The sequence below is a fragment of the Rissa tridactyla genome, chromosome 3 (assembly GCF_028500815.1).
Source record: "Rissa tridactyla isolate bRisTri1 chromosome 3, bRisTri1.patW.cur.20221130, whole genome shotgun sequence".
In the NCBI taxonomy this organism is placed as follows: Eukaryota; Metazoa; Chordata; class Aves; order Charadriiformes; family Laridae; genus Rissa; species Rissa tridactyla.
The window spans coordinates 62079318-62104514 of NC_071468.1; the positions used below are offsets into that span (position 1 = coordinate 62079318).

Sequence of the window (25197 nt, forward strand, 5' to 3'; positions counted from 1 at the left end):
ACATTGATGATGTTGTTACAAAGTCTTTAAAGACTATAAGGATCCAGACACAAACAGAATTATTTTGAGGATAGCTAGAGGGAAGGAATATGACGAAAGATTAGTACCCTCCATGTTTTTCTTATTTTCTTTTGGGAAACGGATCAGGAAGCTGATGTCAGTATCATACTATTCCTGATAGCACAACGTAACAGTGGCTGGTGGACAATGTCATTTTTGAGACTCTCTGAACTTTTCAACAAAACACTAGTGAAAGATCTGGCCATTCACTAGAGAATAGCTAGTAACTCACTAGTTCGGAAATCAGGCTGGGACTGGAAACGTTCTGTTCTCTGTGTCCACAAGTGTTACTACATCACCTACATCAGGATTACCCTGAGCAGCAAAGGCGCCTCGCCAAGAGGATTTCTAATAAGCTGTCTTTGAAAGAACACACAAGATCCAGCCCCCCAAACTGTGAATCTCTGGTTTAGGTTTCAATCTGTAGGGATAAATTTGTGTTACTCTCTGAATGACTCACCAGCCCAGAGGAAAGTAGTCTGCACGATCACTTTAAAGTAGCATTTGGAACACTGTTTACCATAAGTATTTATCTGTTTTATTATTTATGTAAACTAGTGCTTTTGACAAATGAGTAAATTTGACACAAGCTTGCAGGAAAAAAAATACCAAATCAACCTTTAAATTGTCTCATTTAGGAAAGTATTTATATTCCGGGAAACGCTCCTTATTTTTCCTTAGTAGAGACTTTCCATCATATCTTTTAGCAATTTTGTCATTAATATGCTCACTAATACATTAATGGAAGTCTATTGTTCACTGTGTTTCATCTTTTCATATTAATTCCATATTGTATCATTTGTATTCACTTTGGTGAACACTCCTTTTGATCTGGATCTTATCACATTAATGATTTTGCTACAAACAACATTGTATTATGAGACTTCAATATTCTGTTAGCATATTTAAATGCTAATAATTCAAAGTTGATCAAACCACATGGCAAAAGAAGGTCAATAAATGAGCAGTCATAATACGGGGTTGGCAAAGCTATTAGAAAAATATGGAACTCATTAATGACCATCGTATCAGATACTTTTAAAGAGGAATAATGACATGAGAATCTAGAAGTAGATAGTTAATTAACTATTAGTGCATAATTTGTGGCTAAACATATTTCCAACAATAAATTATTAAATAGATAGGGAAACTGACACCGCTTTTCTGCCCTTGTATTATTTATTTTCATCTATATCTCTTTCACAATCTCTGTTCTTTTTATTCACAGTGTGCCTGTATTAGTTTTGCTCTCTGAGGATATATTGTCCATATTTTTCAGGCTGTTCCTCACATTCAGACATCTCCCCTCTTCCACATCTTTTCATTTCAAACACAGACTCGATTCTGTGGGTGTCTGTGGTAAATGTGCAAAATCCAGAAAGCTGAGGTGAATTTGAAGCTAGGTAAAAAGAGCTTGCTTTCAGCCCTACTGTATGTAGTATGGGGATAATTATTTTTAGAAATTAGATTATACTGATTACTTTATAATATCTGTACAATGATCTACGTTTTTTTTTTTTTTTATGTAGTATCAGATAAATGCAAGCCAAAGAGATCAGGCTTCAGCTGGGACTGTTTAAATGTGGGCAGGTAAGGATTCTGAAAGTCCCCTTTATCCTGAGGATGAGCTTTTAAATCCGTTTATTTCTTTAAAGGCATTCTCTATGCAGATTTTGAGGTAAATGTTTTGTAGGGAATTGAACAGTGCAGCATTAATCGTTGTTCAAATTACACAACACACAAACATGCTCTGGAGTTTTGGTAAGTAAATAAATGGAGAAACAGAAATAATGTTATTTCTTAAGAGAGTTAAAAGAGAGCTGCAACCTTTCCAGGATCCAAAGCCAAACAAATGTTTCTGTTGGGAAAGCAAAGTGGGTTTTTTGATTGTTAGATCCACATCTGCTCAGTTCAAAATTGTCTTCTCAGAGAGATGGGATAAAGCAAACACAGAGTGTTCCTTTCAACTTTAAAGCTGCTCTTCCTAATGTCATACACCAGAATTTTAAGAAGTTAGAGCTACTCTGACTAACGGCTGGCTGCTCACGCCTCGAGCTAGCTAATGTTCAACTGCCCCATGCAAAATTTTTACCAGTTTTTGCTGGGTCTCATTTTGAATGCCTCTTGCACTCACAGGGCAATTTGTTCTAAGGTAAGAGTGTCTGCAGCCAGGCCTCTGAACCTGCAAGCTATTTTGTGCAGCTTGACCTTTCCATCTGCACGCAGCCCTTCTGGCTCCAGCAGCAGCTGTCTCTGGTGTCAGAGGCTGCCTACACGCAGCAGCTTGCGACATCAGAACCATTATCGTGTAGGAGATCCAAAAGTACATAAAAAGCACAAAAAATCTGCAGATGTGAAGTCAGGGGTGGTTAGATGGATCCTCAGAAACAGAGGCACTGTCTGCTCTGGTGCATACTTTCCTATAGCTCCAAATAAGGTTTCAACCTTGGATCTTGGCACTGACTATAAATGGCCACAGGAGTATGTCTTCTGCAAGGGAAGAAATGACCTTTGCTCAAAAAAAAAAAAAAAAATTTCTGGAAGCATTTCTGAACATGTTAAAAATGATGCAGAATTTTCTATGCTTTGTTTCACAAATGCCATGATACAAAAGAAAACTTAACTGTTCTTCCTGAGCTTGTTGCTGGACCATTGCCCTTGGTCCACAACAATATTATGAACAATTACAGCTAATTCACAAGTAGAAACTAATCTTCCACTTTGTGGCCACTCTTTGTATTCAAGTCAACAAACTCGAAAAACAAGTGCACTGGAAGACAGTATTTTGAAGTTCCGTAATTTCAACCTTGTCACCCTTATACCTACATTCATACAAAGGTATCTGTCAGATATAAGGTTGCTGATTTCACTGTCAAGTGCGCTCATGGTCTTTCAACTGTCTTTCATCTCTCATTTGGTGTCAGGAGGTCAATTTAACACCTGTCTACCCTACAATATTTTGTAATCATTGTATTTTCCAACAAGTATATTTGTATTTTCTTTCATGCTAGCTCACCTGTTTTGGAGAGAACTTTGTCATCATCATCCATGAACCATCTCATCAGTCTCTAAATCATTGTTTAACACTCTTCTGCCGCAGTGGCTTAGAAACAAACAAAGAAACAAGCAAGCACCCTTTGGCAGCAGGTACCAGCTGTACTTAAACTCCTGACTGCTAGGGTGACTGACTTTGTCTCACCAGATATGTCCAGAAGGGTGATTTGAGCCTCTGTAAACATACTTAAGTTTGCTTTAAACTGTCTTTGGACATACCGTTGACTTGGACACCCATTCTCTCTGTATCCCATTTTTATCCTTTCTCATCCTTATTAGAAGTACTTGAGGAACACAAACCACTTCTTTGGCTTTGCCGTTGTACAGCAGGTCCTACACACTGGGAACACAACGGGGTCCTCATTCCTGACAGGTTTCTAGGTAGTGTTATCATTTAAATTACAGAAAAAAAAAAGAAAAGAAAAAAAAAACCACCACCACCACCAAACCCAAAACTCAATAAACCAATTCTAAAATCTTCCCTGGGGTGTCAGGAAACCAAATCAATCTGGTCCATTGAGATTGATGAGTTGTTGCATATAAGCAGGACCTGCCAGGCTAGTCTGCTACTCTCGCTCCTGCAAAAAGTCCTGCAGATGTAATGGCCTTCCAGTAAAATAAATACATAATCTAAACTCAGTACAATCTGGTAACCCACTGGTAACTTTTGATTTTTTAAATTTTTTTTTTATGGAAGAATGATGCCCAAAAGTGTTCTACTAAATATCCTGAGTTGTCCCAGTTCTTCCTCAGCAGTGTTGGGAAATAAATTACTTCTAATAACAGGACAAACCACAGTAGGATATGCAAACACAACTTTGCATCGTGCTTTTGGGTAAATTACATGGAGAGCCTGGAGACTGAATAATCAGCACTTTTTCTTTTCTTTCCTTGCCTTACCTTTTTGTCAAATGTCATAATGCTTTTACTGCTGGGAACAAATGTACAAACATGCAAGAAAATGAAATCAAGGATTAAAATTTTACTCAGGTCATTCCCAAATATATTTTATTTTGACAGCTCACTTCCTCTATTCCTATTGCTTATTCAGTCACCTCAGTTCTCATTTAATTTGAATGCATTTTCAGCTTAGTGGGATACTAAATGTTTCTGCTTACATCTTTTTTGTCCCTTTCCAAAGGTTTAATTGAACTCCTATTTTTGGTACCACACACTTGCCAGGTTTCTTGCATAGCACAAACATTTTAAAACTGTCGAATCAGGCTTACTTTTGACTTGAATCTAATTACTACTGTTGGACCTGGCCTTGCTTTGGTTCTTATTGGCTCTTTGAAGTTACTTATTTCAGAGCATTTAAAATTCCTACAATTAACTTGTTCAAGGAACTTAGATGCGTGGTTATTATTAGGCTTTTCTTTTTTTTTCTTCAGCAAACCCATGCAAGTAGTCCAACCCCATCTATTTGTATAATCTATTGAGCTGGGTGATCTATTTATGACATAATGGAAAAGCAGGCAAGAGTGATGGGGGCCGTGTGCTTGGCAGTAGCTGTTTCAATCAATATTCCAGTCACGAACAAACTGTCAAAAATTAAGGATGCACAGAACTGTATTATTTTATCATGGGCTAGGTTATTTTCAAAGGAATCTGGGGGCCTTACAGGCCCAGCTCTCATTAAATTCTAATGGGAACTGGGAGTCAAACTCCATTGAGCTGCCTTCAAAAAAATCACAGCAGTGGTGAATAATTTTATGAGGTTACCCAATCAAAATAAATTCCAGCATGATCTCTACACACAGTTAAACAATTTCTTGGGCTTAATTCTTCTCTTTTAAAAGGATAAAGAAAACAAAAAAAAAGTATTTACATTTTTGTAGGATTTCAAATTATGCTTTTCTAACAATAGCCTGGTTTCTTTGTTCCTTTTAGAGGCAAATTATTTTTCTTGTCATACGTGATCTTCACTGTGCCATACTCTCATGAGAAAGTGATGAAAAATGCAACTGCTGATACAGGGGCCAGCACTTGCAGGGGGTAAGAAGATGTGCAGTACATATTCTGAGACTTTTACATTCTACAGGTAAACCTGGTAAAATGAAGAAGTGTGATCAAATTTAGCGTTAGATTAAGCAGCGGGGATCTTTTCATATCACCCACCAAGGTTTTCTTCAATAATGTATTCATATATTTAATTTTGTGCAAATTTCTACCAGAGCCCTGACTACACGCTGGGCTTCTGTATAATTTAAATGGTGACATAAGGAAACCAGGAGCAGCAAATTGTCATGAAATGGAGCACTTCCCCTGCTCTTGCAGCTGTCCTGTGAGTGATTGTCTTCAAGGTGGCCTGCCATCCTCCCTCAGGATTGGTGTTAATGTATTTCCTCACAGAGGCAGAAGCACTTCTTGCCAGCTTCCTCCTCTTACCTCATGACTCTACAGGAAAATATTACACAAATTTGAATCTTCACTCTTGCCAAAAGGTCACTTTTACAGTAACCATGGGCAAATTTACAAATTACATACATGGGGGGTGGGGGGGAATCTGTCTTTCTGGGTGATATTTTTATTATAAGGTAGGCAAATTGCTCATTCAACATAACCTGAAGGTCTTTGTTCTTGTCTCATCCTTGCAAATATAGAATTCAGCAAATCCACAGGAGGAGACTGCAAATCCGAGTTCACTAATGAGTTCTGTGGTGCTATTCTAGCTGAAACCATGTGCCACTTGAGTTGATCCACCTTGTACTACCATACAACCATTTCAGGAAAAAATGGGTGTGTTTGCAGTTCCACAGTCCTGCATCCTCCTTCATGCAATGTCATAAAATGTTCAACTTTTAAAATAAGTGACTTGCCTGTGGACCAGACTATGCAGCTGAGATATTTCTCCTGTCATTTGCTTTATCTGACATCAAGGTATGTAAAATTGAAAAAAGAAAATCAATGAGAAGTTGAGGACCTTAATTACCAGTAAGGGTTGATTAATAACAGTGTCTATTTCCTCTCTCCTTTTCCCTTCTCCAAACATTCAATGGTGGTACCAGATACAGTAATTAGAAAACTCAGTGCAAGTGAGGCAATTTTCTTTTACAATGAAACCTTTGCTTTTACTGCTTCATGAAAGCAAGACAAGGTCTATTAAAATGACATTAAAAGATGAGCTGCCGGACTGAATTAGAAAATAGGGTTTAGACAATCCAAGAAGAAAGTAGGGAACGAGATATAATTAAAATGTTGATATGATGAATAAGGAGACAGAAAAATTGAATGAGCAGCTTTTTAGTCAAACTAAATTTTCCTCCATTCCTTTCAATTTTCTACCAGTTCAAAAGTTTTCAGTAAATATATTAATATATTTATAGACATATAGCTTTGCATGTCTGCCGACATGCACAGGCACACATACACATGCATCCTCAGCTGATGTGAAACAGTCTTTTTTCTAACATCTTTTTCCTGTGATAACATAATGTCTACTGTTTAGTTAAAAACTTGCATACAGTCCTTCACTCAGAACCCAGATTTCTCAGAAAATGGTTTTACTTGATGTTAATGCAGCCAGCAGTTCCAAGATCTGGTATCCCCCGTGTGACTACTTGATAGTCTTGTTGGATTCCACTTTTATTACCAATAATCATGCCACAATTTTCCTAATTTTATCACAATGTATTTGTTTTCTTATGAGTGAATGTTCGTGCAGTTTCTGATCTCATTACAATCAATACCAATAACTTGCAGCAATAAAGGCAACTGAGTTACAGAAAAAATACACAGAAAAAAAATACATATTTTTAACCACTTAAAAATTTCCTTTTGTTCTTTTTTTTCCCTGCACTCAGAACATTTTTAAAGGTTACTGGAGCTACTGTTTTTCACACAGTCTTTGAAACTCCAGAGTACCTTCCATCAGCACCTACGAGGAGAGCCATACATTTTCAATCTGTTGAAAATAATTGTGTGGAAAAACCCATTCTGTTGCTTCCAGACACAATCCAATCAGTGTAATGGTTTTTGAGAAAGGAGGAACTATATTCACATTTCATTCATGTAAAGAATGAGATAATAGAAGACTTTCATGGTAGATGAGCACCCTGCAGGTACCGCAGTTTGCTGCAGCATACATAAGGCCTTGTTGGGTTCATTGAATAAGGAAAAATCTCTCTTAAATTGTACTCTTCCCCCAGGCTTCAAATATATATTTTTTTAAATGGACTGAAGCAGGAACTGGAGGGAGTTTGCACCTCAGTACAACTTTTCGCTTTTGAATGGCAGCTCTGATGTTCTGGGAGAACTTGCCATAATTCTTGTCTTTCTTTAATGAGGTAAAATTGCCCCAACCAGCAGATAGCGGGGCCCTCACCATCAAACTTAGATCATTGTTTCCCAATCAGAGAAACAAAAGCCCTAAAACAAAAACAAACAAGGAAACTAACATCTTGTTTCATTTTGGTATTCTCTGGTCCTGCTACCTTTGTGTGGTTTTCAGTTTTAATTGAAATTCAGTAACAGCAGAGTTCAAACGCAGAGTGGATGTCAGCCAGTGTACTGCAGCAGCAGCCCTGCCGGAGAGGTGCGGTTGTTTGACAAAGAAGAATGTTCCTTTGCTTTTTATAGCACACCATTGTTATCAGTTTCCTTTTTATTGTAGTGGGAAAGGTAGCCGCCACTTTCGTGTTCAAACGCTGTGCCCATGACAATCCCTCCTCAGCTGCTCGTACCTCTCCAAATCACATTCCTCCTGAGCTGAGGCTGCTCACCTTCACTCTGCGCACAGATGCAACCGATTTGAGAAAGAGTGCGTTAAAAAAGGCATCATTCAATTAAAAACTAGGGGAAAAGGTAGAGCTGTAGACATTCAAACGTATTAGAGAAGTGAGTTTTGAACAGTGGTGACTAGAGTTTGCTCTAACTTGACTTCTTTGACCTTACATGTGTTAACTGATTGATTTTAATCCAAGAGATGCTAATGCTTAACTGATATATAATCTATATACATATATAAATGAGCGATAGAAAAAGTATGCAGGAGAAAATGAGTTCTTGAGGAAAAGCCTTGCATGGATCGACATTACTAAGAAGCTTGAAAGACAACTTCTTAGCAAGAAGATAAAATGCAGTTCTTGTACTTCATTTTAAACTGTCTAGTCTCATATTTTGGATCAGTTCTAAACAGCACTTAAGGTAATTATAGATATGTTGTATCTGCAAAGCACCACTTTTATTACAGAAATAAAAATTTGCTTTATTTATTTGCTTTATTAATGTAGTGTTGTCACTGGCACAGCTTATATTAGTCTTCTTCAAACCTTTCTAGAAAAATAAAATTTGTGGCACAACTGCATGTGTAATATAGGATTTGGAGGTCTAGGATTGGCAGTCAGCAATCATGCTTGTTCACATACCTGCGTAATATGGTCCAGATTAACACATATTTGCAATTTCACGTGGCCCAAGTGAGTTCACTTAAGAGACTTCTCATGAAGAGGAAAATTCCTGTATGATTTAGCAGAGCTCACAAGTTCACTCACCCCTCTTCAAACCTAAAACACACTGAAAGAAACCAGAGAAATATTTATGTTGTATGTAACTCTTGTATATATATGTGGCATGTTACTAGTTCATGAAAGCTCTTTAATTCATAGAATGCTTATAATTTTTGATAATGCTAGTCTTACAGAGGTAATGTGAATTAAGTTTTTTTTATTGCATAGGATACATTTTTGTGGAGGCTAGGTGCTAACTATGCAGTTGAATTTAAAATGGCAAACACAAAATTTCACACTGAGGATGAATAATTCAGTTTTTAAGTTGCTAGCAAGACAAGAATAAGTGGATTGCTGTCAAATGATCTTTATCTTATTTGTCAAGATAAAGCACAAGTCCCAAAGCCATAAACAGATTGTAAAGGAGACATTTCCTTCTTACCCTTTCTTTCACACTTTCAAAGATCTTTGCAAATCTGTCCAACTAAATTACAGCACTTTTTTTTTCTCTTTATAAGCTGGTACTTTTAAGGCAAGAAAACCCTTATTTTACGCATTAATATCTAGAAAGGCTTTACATGTGCTTCCTCTTAAAATTGTATATAATTAGGGCATGCGTATATCTGCTTTCCCCAAATCAATTTTACAACATATTTAAAACAAAGCTACAACAACAAAACAGCTGCACATTTTCACATTTCTCACGTATAAAGGTACAGCCAATATATACTATCCTTTGGATTTATCAGCTATTGAATGTTAGGTAGCTGAAATCAGATGACCACAGCTACTACACTATTGTTCTCATTAATGACAATAAGAAAAAAAAAAGGCAAATAAAAAAAAAGCCTTCACGCTTTTCGGTCTCCCATTACTTCTCAGAAGTTCCTCCTCCAGAAGTGACATCCTGTTGAAATATAGGGCCATCAGCCTCTTCTTCCTCTCTACATATCCTTTGAGCAGTGCCCCAGAGGGAAAAAAAGAAAAGCATTCTGACCAAATTGGGAACACATTTCCAAACTGAATAGTAGTTCCCACTAGCAACAACTTTGGAGTCAGACCAGGACCTCAGCTCACATAAATCAGCATAAGATGTCTTTGAAACTGAAATAATTTACACTTGCAGAAGATTTGGCCCTCAGACCAGAAGCTCAGCATGGAAGAATTTATATCTCCCCTCTTAATTATGCCAGACAAATGGTGTGTTGCTTTAATAAGGAGAGAAGAGCGGCTTCCAGAAGTGACCTGCATTTGGTGAGATGAAATTCTACATACACACTGCCAGGATCATCTGACTGACTTTTTCTTTTTGGTAGTGGTTTTTTGTTGTTGGTTTTTTGTTTTTTTAGCTATTTGTTCCTAATCATGCATTTAAATCTAACTCTGAAGACTTAGCAGGTTGTAGTGGTTGCTTTCTGCTAAAGCTCTACTGGGACAATATGATCCTTCAGGGAAAAAAAATAAAGTCAGCTGAAATCAAGCAAAAAACACCTAGACAGTATTTAGACTTAAGACCCCTCACTCTTTTTTTCACTTTGACTTAAATCTATTCTTTCAATAATTCACTTAAAATTATTTGTGTTTTAAGGAATACTTTTCAAGTTCCCCCTTTCAATTTTCCTTAAAAACCTGAAATTGGGAACTTCTCCAATTACAAAATTTCTCCTGGAAAGTCTCGTACTGATATAGGCAAAGCATGTTAGAATGAACAATTATTTTCTGAATGAAAGAATTATTTAGGAGTCTAATGCTAAATTTACACGGGTACTTTGTCAGCTATCCACAATTTCAGGCAATATTGTCCGACACTGAATTGTCTGGCCGCAGAGATGTAATGTCCTGAACAGCAGTGCGTTCCCTTAACACCTCAGTATCTGCCTATAAATTTTCTGAGTTCATTTTTCGCTGATGCTGATGTGTTTCTTCTGGGCTTTTATCACTCTGCCAAGTGCTCCTCGGGGTACCTCCACCAGGATGTTGAGCCACCTTCATTGATCCTCCTTGGGGTCCAAGGCAGTCTGGTATTCATGAAGCGCATCTGCCTGGTCAGGGCCTCCCAAAGCAAGACCCAGGGATGAGACCACCAGGTGACTGGATTAGGAAGGAGCAAGAGGGAACTCAGGCCATGTCCCCACAGGGTGCATCAGACAGTGGGGACTCCAGGAAGTGCAATGGCACTTACCCACTGCCCACACCAGGAACAGCCTTTCCAGCCTCTGATTTTTCATCTGAAGGTCTGACCTCATCCATGATACTGAGGGGCCTTTTTACCCCCTGTTAGGAATTTCTTACTCTCTGAGGCAGCTGCTGGTCAAAGTCATTGGTTCCCATGAATGCCATCTTTAGACCCTCGATATTTGCATTTTACAGGGAACATGGATCTGACAAAATTAATAATCAAGAGTCCCTGGCGTGACTCAGGACCAGCCAGGAGAAGCTTGTTTTACTATGGTGTCATGAGATAACCCTTCAGATATCTTGCCTCTGAGTGACTACTGAACCCCTTCCCAACCTGCAACCAAAGAGTTACCAGACAAAGAGCATAACTAAAAATTCCCATTACTTACTTGGCCCTCAGAGTCTATCTTAGGTGGGTTTTTTAGAAAAAAAATTGTGCAGCATTATCCAAATACAAAGTGGGCTTTGTACATTTCCCAGGGAAAAATGTTCCATTCTCACAGTCCTGTACTTCTCATGGAGGTAATATCTGTAGCTATGACTGAGGAGCAAAACCAAAATGCCTCACTGTTTTTCAATATTTTCCATGTTTCTATTTAAATTATAAAATGGCTGAATCGGTACATCTTTTAGTGAATTTAATGAATTATCTTGTGCATAAAAGAGAGGCACATATCTCTGTACTTACTGTTTCTGAGAGATAATCACTTATCAATGGATTACAAGTTCCTTTGGGGTTTGTGAGAGGGAGGGAAATGAATTTTCTTGGTAGTCAGCAACTTAAAAAGCATATAAAATTACATCTGTCTTTCCTGTTGCAGTCTAGTACCTGAAGAGGGGTTACGTTTAGGAAGAAGTCGCCCTGAATTTGTTGCCTTACCCATCCAATAGACCCTAGATGTACTGAATTTCCGAGTATTGTCTGCTTACATATTGTGAAACATGGCCCTGTCCCATCAGGGCGCGTACGGTAAGCACCAGTGAGTGGCTGGGGCCAGAAACAAGGATCTGTGCAGACAGCTGTATGAGCCCCGACAGCCTGCTCTACAGACCACACAGGAGCAAAAACAAGCAGCACAAACTCCTAACTTCGGCGCCTCCTGTTAGAATAACCAAATGCATTTGATGGTGACATTACACTGACTTGTGTTTCTGCAAGGGTAAAATTCAAATGCTGGGTTGTCTGGAAGAATTCTGAACTTTGTGTCAATTAATGTGTAGGAGAGTTTATTGTGCCTAATTAATGCATTAATTAATATTTTGCCTGTGCTTAGAAACACGAACCTAGAGTGGAAAACAGGAAAACTTCATAAGAGATGAGGGAAACATTCTACTGGAAGATGTGAGGTTCTGAAATGTATGGGTTTCAAAGAGCTATTGTTGCCTAAAAGAAAACAGTGAAAAACATTGCATTTTGATGCTTTCCACTTACTCATTTCTTCCCCTTACTTTGTACTAGTTGGGCTATTTACATGAAAACATCATCTTTGTTCCTTAAGAGTTCATCTGCTGCTTGTTCCCTGCCTGAAGTCAAAATAATGCTATGTTTGTGAGATTTTAATCACCTCTACTGCAAACAATTATGAAATTATAAACAGAAGATTATGACTTCAAGTGGGAACTAAGTGGCAAGAGCTGATGAACTCTTAAAAGCAAAGATCCTGTTATCATGCAAATGCTTCCAGTAATGAAGAAAATGAAGCAAAAATCATGTAAAAAATATAAATATGAGCATCTGAATCATAGACAGCAGTGGGTCTTTCAGACAGGATAATAGTAGTTGAAATTATTTCATAATAAACTTGTAAAGCCATGCTACCAATTATTATTTCATTATATATCCATTTTCTCATCTGTAATATTTTTTTTTCATCAGCAGGATTTGTTTTGGAAAACAGAGTCCTGCCAGAGCCTACCATTTTGTAAACAGAATCTCATCATTTTCTGTAGATAGCACATGCTTTCCACACCTCTTATTTTTTTATGGCGGTTACATCCAAGAAAAACAAGGAGTGCATGGTTTATACTACAGCTTCCTCTCCTTCCAGTTCAACAGTGCTGAGGAAGTTAGGAGTAAGCCTGAAATAATTGGCTTCAAGGATACCAACAGAAGAAGCCATCCAGCCTACATGCGTGCCATCTCCTGCCCAGCAGCAGCACAGGTTCTCTCCAAACCACCCCTTTGCATCAGCTGTGTGCGTTGCCAGCAGAGGGAAGGGCTCTCCCCGAGACCTGCTCTTTTATCTCCAAGGCAGAGTACACGGAGAAAAGCATTTGACACCAGCCTCCTGTCTCAAAGGTTGCAGCGATGAACCGTCAAATGCACAACCGTTCCTCTGTATTTCACTGCTTTTCCTTGAAGGGAATGATTGCAAGTGATCTGCTTAGCATATCTGTGCTATTCCTTGCTACCGCTCTCTCCTGATTGACGTCGGCTTAGCGATGCTGGTCATCTGAGCAACAGCACTGTTCAGAGAGACCTGCTGTTCTCATGCGGGTTGTGGATTTGGATTGCCCTGAGAATCCCTGGCAAACCCTGACACATCCACTTAAAAAGCTGTTTGTTCCCAGTATGCTCTGTGAACTGCACTCAGCCTCTGTAATAAGTAGCTGGATATTTATGGCTATCACTGAATTATATGTACTGTTTAGGGACCTCTGCACAAGATTCCTCTAAACTTGCCTTATATATTTTTGGAGTGTGTTTTATTTCTGGCAGCCAGGCGGGTGGCCCGAAAGACCATTTCAGAGATTGCAGTCGCTGATGGCATAAGAATGGGAGGGCGCTAGCAGCTGGAGACACCTCCAAGGCCACTGAGTCTGGTAGGGGTGGTCTGGGCCCGCAAAGGGGATTCACCTGAGGACTGAGGTGTAGCCCAGTTTCCAGAGGGCAGAACTAGTCATCTCAAAGGTGAAGTCACTGAGAGAAACCTAAGTTAATATCAACTCTTTATGTAAGCAGATAGTATTTTTGGTATCATGGTATATGTATAATTGCCTGAAAGTTAAAGTGCCTGTAAAGCAGGATGGAAGTGAGATTAAGGATATGGCAGACATTATTCACATTGTGATTTTTTATGACGGCATGGTAATCAGGTGAAAATGGAGGTTTCTCCAGAATTGCACTTTGAGAAAATGGCTGATATTTGTTAGATGACAGGGTTTCAGTATATTTGCTTTCCTAACTGAAGCTTCAGTTACTCTAAACACATAATTGCATGCCATGTGATGAGATCAACACAGACTACAAAAACAGCTTTCAAATGCTAAAAACAGACATTGAGTGAAATTTGTCACCTCAAAGGACTAGCATGAGATGCAATGAGACTTGCTTTGGTAATGTTTGCTACCTTGTTTGGAGTCTCATCCTCCAGGAAGAACAAATCCATAAAAAAATCAGGTTTTATTTTTTAAGTAAATTTCTAGCTTTCTGTTGCAGAGAAAATCTTGACTATATTACTCAGGTGCACTTTGAAACTGCCTAAATCAAAAATCTAATAAAATAAAAGTACTTCTCAAAATCTCATGGAAAGGAAGAAAAACATTTATCTCCAAAGTTTGTTTCAATGCTAGGTTGCTGAGACTGAAAGCTGTGGAACTTTGGTCCCATTTACACAATAATTTGAAAATTTTTGTGCAATTTCACCATACTCTTTCCTACCTAAAGTTTTCCTTCAATTTGGTACATTTAATAGATCTTAACTAATCCAAACCAAGATCTTCAAAGGGCATGTATTTGAAAACACATGCAGTTATGTCATGTAAAGCCTTAGTTCAGCTATAGAAGCATTTAGATGTGTGTATCTCATCGTGCTTTCTCTGAAGATTTTACACAAAAAAGAATTTTCACGCCATCATGTACATCGTATTTAGTCTTTCTGTAAACTTTGCAAAACTCACAGAGATGAACAAAGAAACTATTCCAGTTTCCATCACAATCAAGACAATGCTTTTTATATTCTCGTTGCTCAACTTCGTAATTTCATTGTAAGTCGCACGGGTTTGGATTGTTTAAGTCAACAGATCATATCAGAAAATCAGCTTTAAAAGAAAAAAGTATCTCCTGGCCACCATTGCTCAATACAAAAAATTGTACTCTGACGGCACAGAAATCAGAAAGTTAAATAAAATGTATCATTCTTTAATAGCCTAACCATTTCTAAGTCACCAGCATGAATTTAGAGACCAAATTCAATACGAAACTTTAATTTTACACTTAACTAAATGCACGGTTTTTCTGTTTAAATGTAGTGGCAGAGTTCTATTAAAGATCAGCAAAATTCCTACTGTACTTCCTGAGATATGGAAGTGCAAAACACACGCACGCGTTTGTCCTGCTTCCGGCAGGGACAGGGTTCATTCTACCCCGCCCCCGGGCTCCGGCGGGGACACAGGTATCCCATGCCATGTGAGCCATGCCCGCCCTCAGCTGCCGGGGGAGGGGGCGGGAAGTCGCCGCTGGGAGCGGGCGGGGGCGTCCCGGGTCCAGTCGGGGAGCGGCGGTTCCGTAATCATGTTTGTATATGCCTCTGTCCGTGTTAGTGGTGTTGTTTGCCTGTTCCCTTTGCTGTGCTGTTAAACTGCCTTTGTCTCAACCCAAGAGTTTTGCCTTTTTCTTCTGATTCTTCCTGTATCGGGAAGGCCTGAGCGAGCGGCACGTGACTCTTTGTTGCCGTCTGAGGCAAAACCACGACAACGTTTTACCTACTATCAAAGTTTCTCTTCCTAGTGCTCTCTATAGAAATAATTGAAGGTAGAATGTATGTACCTTTTATATAGCAAGACAGTCATGCTTTCAATCAGTTTCCTATTTAAGATTCTAAAAGAGATAACGACTAGACAACTACTTCTAAATGCAGTGGTTGTGGCACCTTTGGGGTGCTAGCATTTCCTAACCATTCTCAGCCTTTTTAACCATCACTGCTTCATTTTCTCTTCTAAGGGCATACAGTGTACAAGCTGTGTTTTTAATAATTTTGCTGGGTTCGTCATACCAGTGTGATGTTTTAATGAAGGTTCAAGGAGTACCAAGGCAGCAGGCCAACTGTTTGCACTGGGACACTTAGCAAAGTGAGATATACAGCAATGGAAATTTTGGTTTTTCCTTCTCAGTCTTTGTTGGATGCTAGTGCAACCTGCAAATGCTACGCTGTAATTGTACAGCAATAGAATTCTATCATTCTCTGCTGCAGGAAACAACCAGCGCGCTGTAGCAGGCATACTTCTCTATTATTCCTGTTTAGTGTCTCCAGCCAAAAAGCAACAACAGCAGTTCATCCTTGGTCAGGTCCCAGTTGGGACTATGTAATTACCATTGCAGTGGTTCAGAGGCAATTAATTTTACTCCTCTTGCTTCAAAAAGCAGCAATCAAAAGAGGGGAATGGTGAGGCTTTTAATGCCAGAATACAGTCCAACACAGGGTTACACAATTAAAATAAGAAAATGTCGAGCAACAGAAAAGTTAAAATAGCACTACCTCAGCTGGCTTGCAGTGGCAGAGTGCTATGGAGAACAATGCCAGTTTATATTCTCTAAAGATCTATCGCAGGTTTCCAGCAGTTCAGACATTGCTGTTACTAAACCATATTTTTTTATTAAAAGTCGTCATAAATTGCAGTCTTTTCCACTACAACAGGCTTTGTTGCTTGATTTTTCTTATTCAAATCTCAGACTAGGAGATGACAACATAGCCTTCTTGGATAAATGGGAGTCACCATGGCTATCATTCCTCAAGGTGCTTATTTACAGAGATCCCCAATAACAGTGGTTTCACCCTAAGAAAAAAGACTTCTGAGTAGTGAGATGAACCTGCAAGAGGTTTGTCCAACTTGTTTCCAGGCTGCTATTGCATTTCGTTTTCAAAATAAGAAATCAACCACAGTAATAAATCGTGTCTGTCACCACACCCCTCTTTTGCCATATGTATAAGTTCCAAAATGATTTGAACAATATGTAAGTTATGTCCTTTCAAACACCCACTGAACTTCACACAGTGAAAACATACTGTCCATGAAGAGGAAATAATACACATAGAGGGCATCAGTCGCTTGCGATGCACATTATGATGGGTGAGTAAGCTGTCAGTGGTAACCATCAAATTTTTGTCTGTTCTCAATGAATTCCCAGCAGAGGAATAAAGCTTCCTTGAAAGCCATTCCACAGGTTGCCTTGTCCTCTTTCAAAAACAATGTCCAGAAAAGAATGTTCTGTATGCCTCAGAGAATGGTATGTTTGTTAGACATGTTTCAAAGGAAGAGACATTCTAAAATATGTGACAGAAATATGTGACAGATCTAGTAAGCTGTGTTCTAATATCCTTTGAAACAATGAACTCCTTAATCTGACAGCAAAAGTATATGCTAGTTCTGACCCACTATGGTGCTCTTGAAAAAGAGACTGCAATAAAAATGATGTACATACTTTGCTAAATGATCCATTTCTATTCAGATAACAAACCTCTCTTAACATCTAAAAATGTTATCTCATCTCTTTTGAAACTGAATGGGCTTGTCAATAGAATCTTGCACGGGTGAATTGACTTAGGCTATTTCAGAGAAGGTTTATGGGGGGAGTCCAGATAAATGTATAGAAAATATGAGACAGGATTAGATTTCATTCTGTCTGCTATATCATACAGCTAATCCATTTATTTATTTTTTCCTAATTTTTATTTGAAGGTTTTGGGTTTTGTTTTTATTGGATGTGGGTTTTAATATCTGAAAGCCTGCCAGATGAAAACTTGGATACTTATACTCTAATATTTCAGGCTTCAGGGTTTTTTAACCTCTAGTGGTGGGAGTCATGCACTTGCCTTACTACCGGACATCACCTAGACAAGGCAAATAACTAAATGCATACTGGTCACCTATCCTGCAGTGACTCATTTGAGCCTCTTACTTCATGTCCTCCCCCGTTATGGAGGCCACAACAAACCATGTTAGCAGGGTAGCGCAGAATTGTCATTTTCTCTCACTTTGGGAAGACAAGTGCCACACTGGCAGCAGGAGAGGAATTACACCCCCCTGTTGCGGTCAGGGAATGTGTTCCCCAGCCAGGGCCAGCACAGGGAACAAGATGCCCACCCCACTCATCATCTCCTGCCTGTCTGCTCACCTGTCACACAGTCCAGGACCTGGGCTATCCCCAGTAAAAGACACTGCATGTGGGGAAGTCCTTTTCTTAAACCCCAGCATGCAGTGCATCAACTCACAGACATCAAGACCTCGGAATATCTGGAGCACTGTAAGAACAATTGTGCTCGCAATCTTACATTTAAGTTATGGGGTGTAATATTACACATGCAATATAAGTGGAAAGGTTAAGTTGGCCTGAAAATCAAGGCCTTAAATTCATTAGTGGAACTCCGCTCACTACATCTGTTTTACATTGACATAACACCACTAGACTTTTTCATTAGAGCATTTTCCTATACATCAGAGCAGAGAGGAACATATTCTAAGTACACATTCAGACCCAGGGCCAAAGGCAGGGGGAGGGTTTGGGAGCCACTCAGCGTACAAGAACAACCATCAGAAAGTTCTTCCTGGTATGAATGTTAAATTTTCAATGCTTTTGGCAGAAAAGGCTGATACATGTTTAAAACAAACATACATGGATTAACAGAAAACAGAGGTCATGCATGTAGCTGGTACACACACACACAAATCCATTATCAAACCACACATTAACCTGAGCAATCATTTGCTTAAAAAGCAGGAGTGATGCAGAGGTGGACTGAAGTAGACTGCTTTCCCTTGCATTACTCATGCATCTCTGGGTAAACAACTTGATATCTTATGAATGGCATCAGTTTAGATTCTGTTTTACATGATGCATCGAGAGTTTGCACTCCAACCTGTTTGTGTCATTTGTGCAGTACACCTCTAAGGATCTTAGTGGAAGTACTGAGGAACCAAAGGCACAAATGCGTTTATAATAATATGTAATCTCAATTCCTAGCTGTTTGTTTTGTTTGTTTTTTTTCCTCAAGAAAATGCTTCAGGTGTTCTGTCTATCACAGTCTGCTTTTCTGTTCCTGGAGCAGCATATTCAGTACTGACAGTCTGGCTGAATACCAGCCTATCAGGAGGGGAACCTGCTTAATTGCCTGGATTCTGGCCTCATAAAACAGCTTTCACACCTTAAGCTGGACTAGTTCGCATCTGTGGCTGTCAGGTTTCTGGCTTGCAAATGAAGAAATCAGCTGCTCCGGTTCCTTAAAGAATACCCAAGGGTACCAGACCTCATGCATAAAGTCAAAACACACAATCTGATTTCCATACAGAGTAAGAATAACATATTTTGTTAATAAGAACTTCTCTAAATTACTGTACCTGCCTTTTTTAAATTATTTTTTTATATACATAGAAGATACCATAATATGGTATGGAGGAGGAATTAAATCAGACTTCCAGTCAAAATTTAGATCATACCACTTTTGTAGCCAGTCTGACTGTAATCTCAACTATGTCATCTGGGTCAATTCAGACTTTTTGCTAACTCCATTTTGAGTGACATGTTTGAGTCATTTTATTTTTTTTAATAAACAAAAAGTGTTATGAAAAGGCTGCCTCATGGCAACATGTACTCCAAAAACTATCAACTAAGTAAAAACCTGCCTTTCAAACCTAAGCATCAGCTCAGTTGAGAGGTGTGGAAAAGCGCAATCTTGTTGCTGTGTAAGGTACAGATTATTTTACCCCCACACAACTTCCCAAAAACAACAACTTTAAACACAGACTTGAGTCAAGGTAAAACAATTTCTTTACAGTACATGAATGTTAAATAACTACAAAGCTCCAGTTTTTTGAAAGGAAAGGGAATGCTGTTATAAATCATAAAAGAAGTTTGCTGGCATCAGATGTTCTATTAAAAAAAATCCTGCATGGCCTACTTTACCTTTCCCCATACAAATTATTTTTCAAATAAAAGACTGTGTACACTCTTCTGCTTTTAAGAGATACTACTATATTCAAAGAACATTAAGAATGGCAAGCTAATCTCTTAAATAATAAAAAATGCTGTAAATCATTTTTTTTCTACTTCAGATTTTAAATCAAAGTCCATCACTGTGGAAGCTGAATATATTCTATGCAAAATCAATATCAATAGCAAAATTCTCACAGATTTTATAGCATTTTCATACTTATCTGCTTTGACATTAGAATTTTGCCAGTACATTATTAATTCAATGGTGCTGTTTATGTGTGTTGATGATACAATCTTTAATTAGGTAATTACCCAATATTTTTCAACATGATATACATGATGACTGGTTCTGTCTTCATGAGCAGCTAATCAATATTTCCACTTATCCTCCCATTTATTGCATAGTTCTGACCTTATTTATTCCAGAGTCTCTTCACTCAGCGGAATAATATTTATTTCTCAAAAGACTTCTTTGTGATATTGCTGTCACCACAATGGGCCTCAAAGGTAAATAATTCATATTTTCAGTATCCTCTGTAGGTAAAACCTTTAGAGAATTAAGACCAAGGAAACAATTGCTCTCTGGTAGGATCTTAAAGTCGTTTTCTCCTGACCATCCTTCTGGCCCGTGCTTTTGGACTTCTATCAAAACCACAGAATGGGAGGAGTGGCAAACGTTTAGGTCTCATTCAGTGTGGAAGCCATGCCTCTGGACCTGGCAGCTGGAAAGTTTTTTCAGGTTCCACAGTTTAAACTTGACCAGAGACGAAATATTTGATGTTTGCTCCAATTTTATGTGTACAAACATAAGAATAGATTTCTGTAGCTTTTCCTAATTTTTTTAGTGGTTTTAGCGTTTCACCAAAGCAGGACAGCTGGACAATAGCTCATGTTCAAAAGGAAAGATAAGAATTGTAAAGGGCTTCACTCTCTTGGAGGATGAGAAATGTGACTTGAGCCTGCTGAGATCTTCCTCTTGTAGGCAACAGCTCAAACCCATAGACTATCACACAAAATAAATATGATATAACCATCATCCCTGTTTGAAGAAAAAGTTCTGTCCTCTGAAATCAAAGGCAATTAAAGGCAGACATAGTAAAATAAATAGTAGATAAGTATATTCCAACTGAGCTCCAGAATATCGAAAGTGGAAGCTATGAGGAAAACTGTGGTGCTATACAACCTTAAGTTATTACGTTTTCAATTGTTTATGAAATTTTGGGACAGGATTAAGAAGATATTTTAAGTGTTTTTCCATTCAGCAGAGCCCACTGTGAAACAGATGAGAAGCAAAAATGTATGTATGGCCTTTCTACTGTTGACTTGAAGAGCAGAATGCCTTGAGATAAGAGCAACACATAGTGAGAACATACACTTTCCTCATTTGTCTCTACAAAGTTCCAGACTACCCTAACATCCTCTTACATAGCTTTGGGAAGATTTGGGAAGAGTTCTTGGGCTCATGTGCTGAATATTTGGCATTTCTTTGTCACTGAGAGTAACTGAGTGACAAAAATAAAAGGTATTAAACAGACCTTCACAGAGAGTTTCAATACCTTCCTGACACTGAGTTTCAAAATTGGAAATGAACATGGAAAGAAGTTGGAAATGTTTTCTAAAATTTGTACTGTGTTCTACTACCCATGTTTCAAGTTGCTTTTTTAATTTGGAAGTTTAAGCATGAAAATTTCAGAAGGTGAAGGACAGTTTTTTGTGCACCTCATTTACTTTGCAGTGCTAGTTCTAAATGGTCAGCAACAATCTTTATCCAGTCACCGACAACTAAAAATTTGGGGGAAGTAAAATACCCACTAAAGTTCACAAAGGAATTTAGACCTTACTTTAGCAGCTCTCACCACTATGACATTCTTCTAGAATGAAAAAATTAATTTCCCACTTGGACATCAGGAAGTACATCTTATTGATTTTCCACAGCAGAAGTAGAAGGAAATGAAGGTCTAGAAGGAAAATAAATTCTTATATGACCATGTACAGTGCACATGGTAATTCCAAATTTTCAGGCAATTGGCTTATATAGATCACCTTCTCCACAGCATGTTAAACATGCAGCTTTCGGCTATAGGGATAAATAGAGGGGGTAGAAGCAATGAAGCTGGAGTTTATGCACAGGTTATCTTTACTTTAGCAAGAAATCAACAAACTGAACATTTGAATTCTTCTACCCTGAATCTACTTTGGTCTGAAAACAAACCATTAGAAGTCAGTTTTCTTTCTCTTTATTCTCACAACTTGACAGACAAGAAAATGAAAGACAGAAAATGTCTGTCTTTTTTCCCTTCCTCTTTTTCTTTTTCAATTTCTTCTATAAAAGGAAAAAATGAAAGCCCAATAAATATAGCTGAGGGAATGATGCCTGAGTTGTTGCTACACTGCACATATTCTTATAGCCTTCTAAATCGTAAAATGTTAACAGCAAAACTAAATCTTGACATGTTGATAGCTAAAACCATACTGCAATATGGCACATCAATTGCCTGTTATGTTTTTGAGGACCAAAAAATATTCTCTTCTGTACCATTAACATAAATCAAACTGGTTAAATCACTTTAATACTCCAGGTGCCTTTTTTTTTTCCTCAGATGGCACAATGGTTGATGTCAGTGCTAGTGGCAGAGGGGGGAGCAAAAAAGAGGGGGAGGGGAAATCAGATAGACTGTAGATTTGCAGAAGGGTTCCGTACACAAATCAAGCTCAATAAGCTTGTCAGATGAACATTTCACATTAAACAAAATAATAACCTGTCATATGATTTTAAACAGCTTCTTTCTTTCTTTTTTTTTCCCCCCCAGGTTTCAGAAGAGCAGCACAGGGCTGTAAGTACAGTACCACAGCTGCGTTTCTCAAACTCAGAGCAAACATTTAAAAGCCTCCATGTCCTTGGTTCTTGCCAGATGTTGATTCTGAGAGGAGAAAACATACCAGTTTTTTCCAAAACGTCAGCATGGGTGAATTATAGCTAGTGCAAAACAAACAAATAAAATCTCTAGTTCTACAGCTCTGGAAAATTACTGTGCACAAGTAACAGTTCCTGACCCAGCAGAAAGATATCAATTAAAATAAAATAAATAGACAAAACACAACATGCCCAATTGATATTCGACTGCTTTGGATGTTTGGAGAGCTAAATCTCATGCCTTAAGTAACCAAGTTAGGACCTCAGCATCCTCTCTGCTAACCACCAGTATCTGATTTCTCTCAAAGCAGCTCTATCCAATCTCTAATAAATATTTAAGTCTCTGATGGTGGCAAAAGCTCATGCTGTAATTCCTCTACTCAGAGAAGGAATGGAGCTCATAAAATCTCAGGGTTCATTCAAGGTAATCTGTCTATGAACTTGTTTTTTCATAAGAAGTTCTGTTTCATGAACTGCCTCAATTTCAGGCCACTAAATCTGTAATTAATGGTAATGGAGTGACTAGACCTCATTTGCCTGATGAGTGCACAGCCCACCTGATGCCCATTTTTATACTAAGGTTTGCTGCTGTGTTCAAACATGATTATACGGGTTAGCGGTTGAGAGATCTGGGTTCATTTCTGACATTGTTTATATATAATCTTGACTTTTCCTTTAGCATCTGTGCCTCAGTTACTCATGACTGTAAATAAAAGAAAAAAACCCACCAAAATATGCAAATAACTTCAAGTTTTGTACATACTGGAGTCCTAGCTGTATGTACAGAGCATTAGCCGATTCATTCTCCAGTATAATTAGGTTGCTTGTAGCTAATTCTCTTTGTATCATGATGTATTACAAAAACGTTATTAAAGACCATATTTCTGAATGCCTTTAAGAAATTAGGTTCTGGTTCTGTTCATACTGAATTTGATGGCAAATTTCCCATTAAATTCATTGGTTCAGGATCACAGCTTAATGAGCATAATTCTTTGAGTCTGCTCTTGGTATAACAAAGAGTTTTCATTATACTGTAGCCTTTGTTCATTGCAATATTCAGGATATGGTCAATATATCATTAAAGGAAACTCAGTAAATGTGTAACTACATTCAGAGTGACTCAGATTAAGGTTTTAGTATAAGAGATGCTGTAACAGAAACAGTGTACGTTTGTACATGAAGGAGAATTCAGATGCAGAATGATTTGTTGAAAGAGTACCTCAAGTCCTCAGTCTCTCTTGTCTATAAATTGCATTCATAATCAACAGCTCATTAACAACTCATTATGGATACTGAATATTGCAGAAGCAGACGCAGTGCAGCAAAAGAGACAAAAACCGAATTCATAAAAGGGAAAACAGGGAGATATTTTTCAGTTGAAGAGTATGACTTCATTAATGGCATTTGGGTTCTTTTTCCTGCATTTGAATTGCCACAGATCTAGTGATGACTACCACTTCTCAGTACCTGAGGAAAAATTTGTACGCTACACGTAGATAATAGAGCAGCTGCATAACCGTGCAGTGCCTGCTTTCCACAGACTACAAGATTTAGGAATCACAAATTAATAAAATTCTACTAAAGTGGATATAAAGCAAGTAGAAATTCAGCAACTTTCTGTATCATCTGTGGAATGAGCTCAGTAGCCTTCATCGTGCAGCCTAGGAAATAGTACTGCCTCCTTATACAGACAGAAAGTTACAGACACTCAGTACATTGCCATTTGACCTGCATTTTTGTTCAACCACCTGTCAACTGCCTTTTAATTATTTTGTTTCATGGGAAAGTCAGTACCAAAGGAAAATTGTTATTTTTCAAGTCCATGGGATCACACATTAGCTGATAGCTCCAGGGAAGAAGGCTAACATATCTTTTCCATGTTCTAGTATCATTTCAAAGGCGGTGTTGGTATTGCAGATCCACTGGCAGCCTTGGATTACACAGCTCCGTGATCATTTATCAGTACAATAGGATCCCTGGAAGTGTTCAAGGCCAGGCTGGATGGGACTTTGAGCAGCCTGGTCTAGTGGGAGGTGCCCCTGCCCATGGCAGGGGGGTTGGAACTAGAAGATCTTTAAAGTCCCTTCCAACCCGAACCATTCTATGATTCTATGATCAATGACTCCCGCCAGACAGTAATACCAATACTTCAGATTATTTAAATTAGCAAATACATTGTTCTTCTGCAGTAATGTAAGTAACAGGTAAGTATGAAGTAGTCAAAGCAGACTTCTTTGAAAAATCCAGGAATTAGCACAGAAAATACTGTGAAGACAAAAGGTTATATTCCTATCTACAAAGGTATTAGAAATATATAAGGATTATGCACGTTCAGTGTCTTAGAGATTGTTTTTTATTTCACTACGCTTTATGACAAGATCTGTTTTGTACAAGGAAAATTAAGAGCTGATACATTTCTTTTTTTCCTTCCTTCAAGGGAAAGCCCAAAGCTCGATTGTGTTATACTCTGTATGTGGAGCTTTTGTCCACACAGAGCTCTGCAGGAAGTACTGCCTGAAGACATAGGGACATGCAGAAGTTATGATCTTGAGCATGTGTCAGTTTTCCTGTGTGAATTTCTGAATGGATTTATCCTCCTTGAAAGATTCTTCTAA

At 38.3% G+C, this 25197-nt stretch overlaps 1 long non-coding RNA gene across 2 annotated transcripts in view; it reads right to left on the minus strand.

Annotated features, from left to right (window-relative positions):
* Window positions 1–5684: 5684 nt before the first annotated feature.
* Window positions 5685–25197, minus strand: part of LOC128907916 (uncharacterized) — a 30605-nt gene continuing 11092 nt past the window's right edge. For both annotated transcript variants that reach the window (XR_008465788.1, XR_008465787.1), the window contains exons 2-3: window positions 8481–8628; window positions 5685–7842 (exon numbers count right to left, since the gene is read on the minus strand). This is a non-coding gene — a long non-coding RNA (uncharacterized LOC128907916). The remainder of the gene's footprint in view (window positions 7843–8480; window positions 8629–25197) is intronic.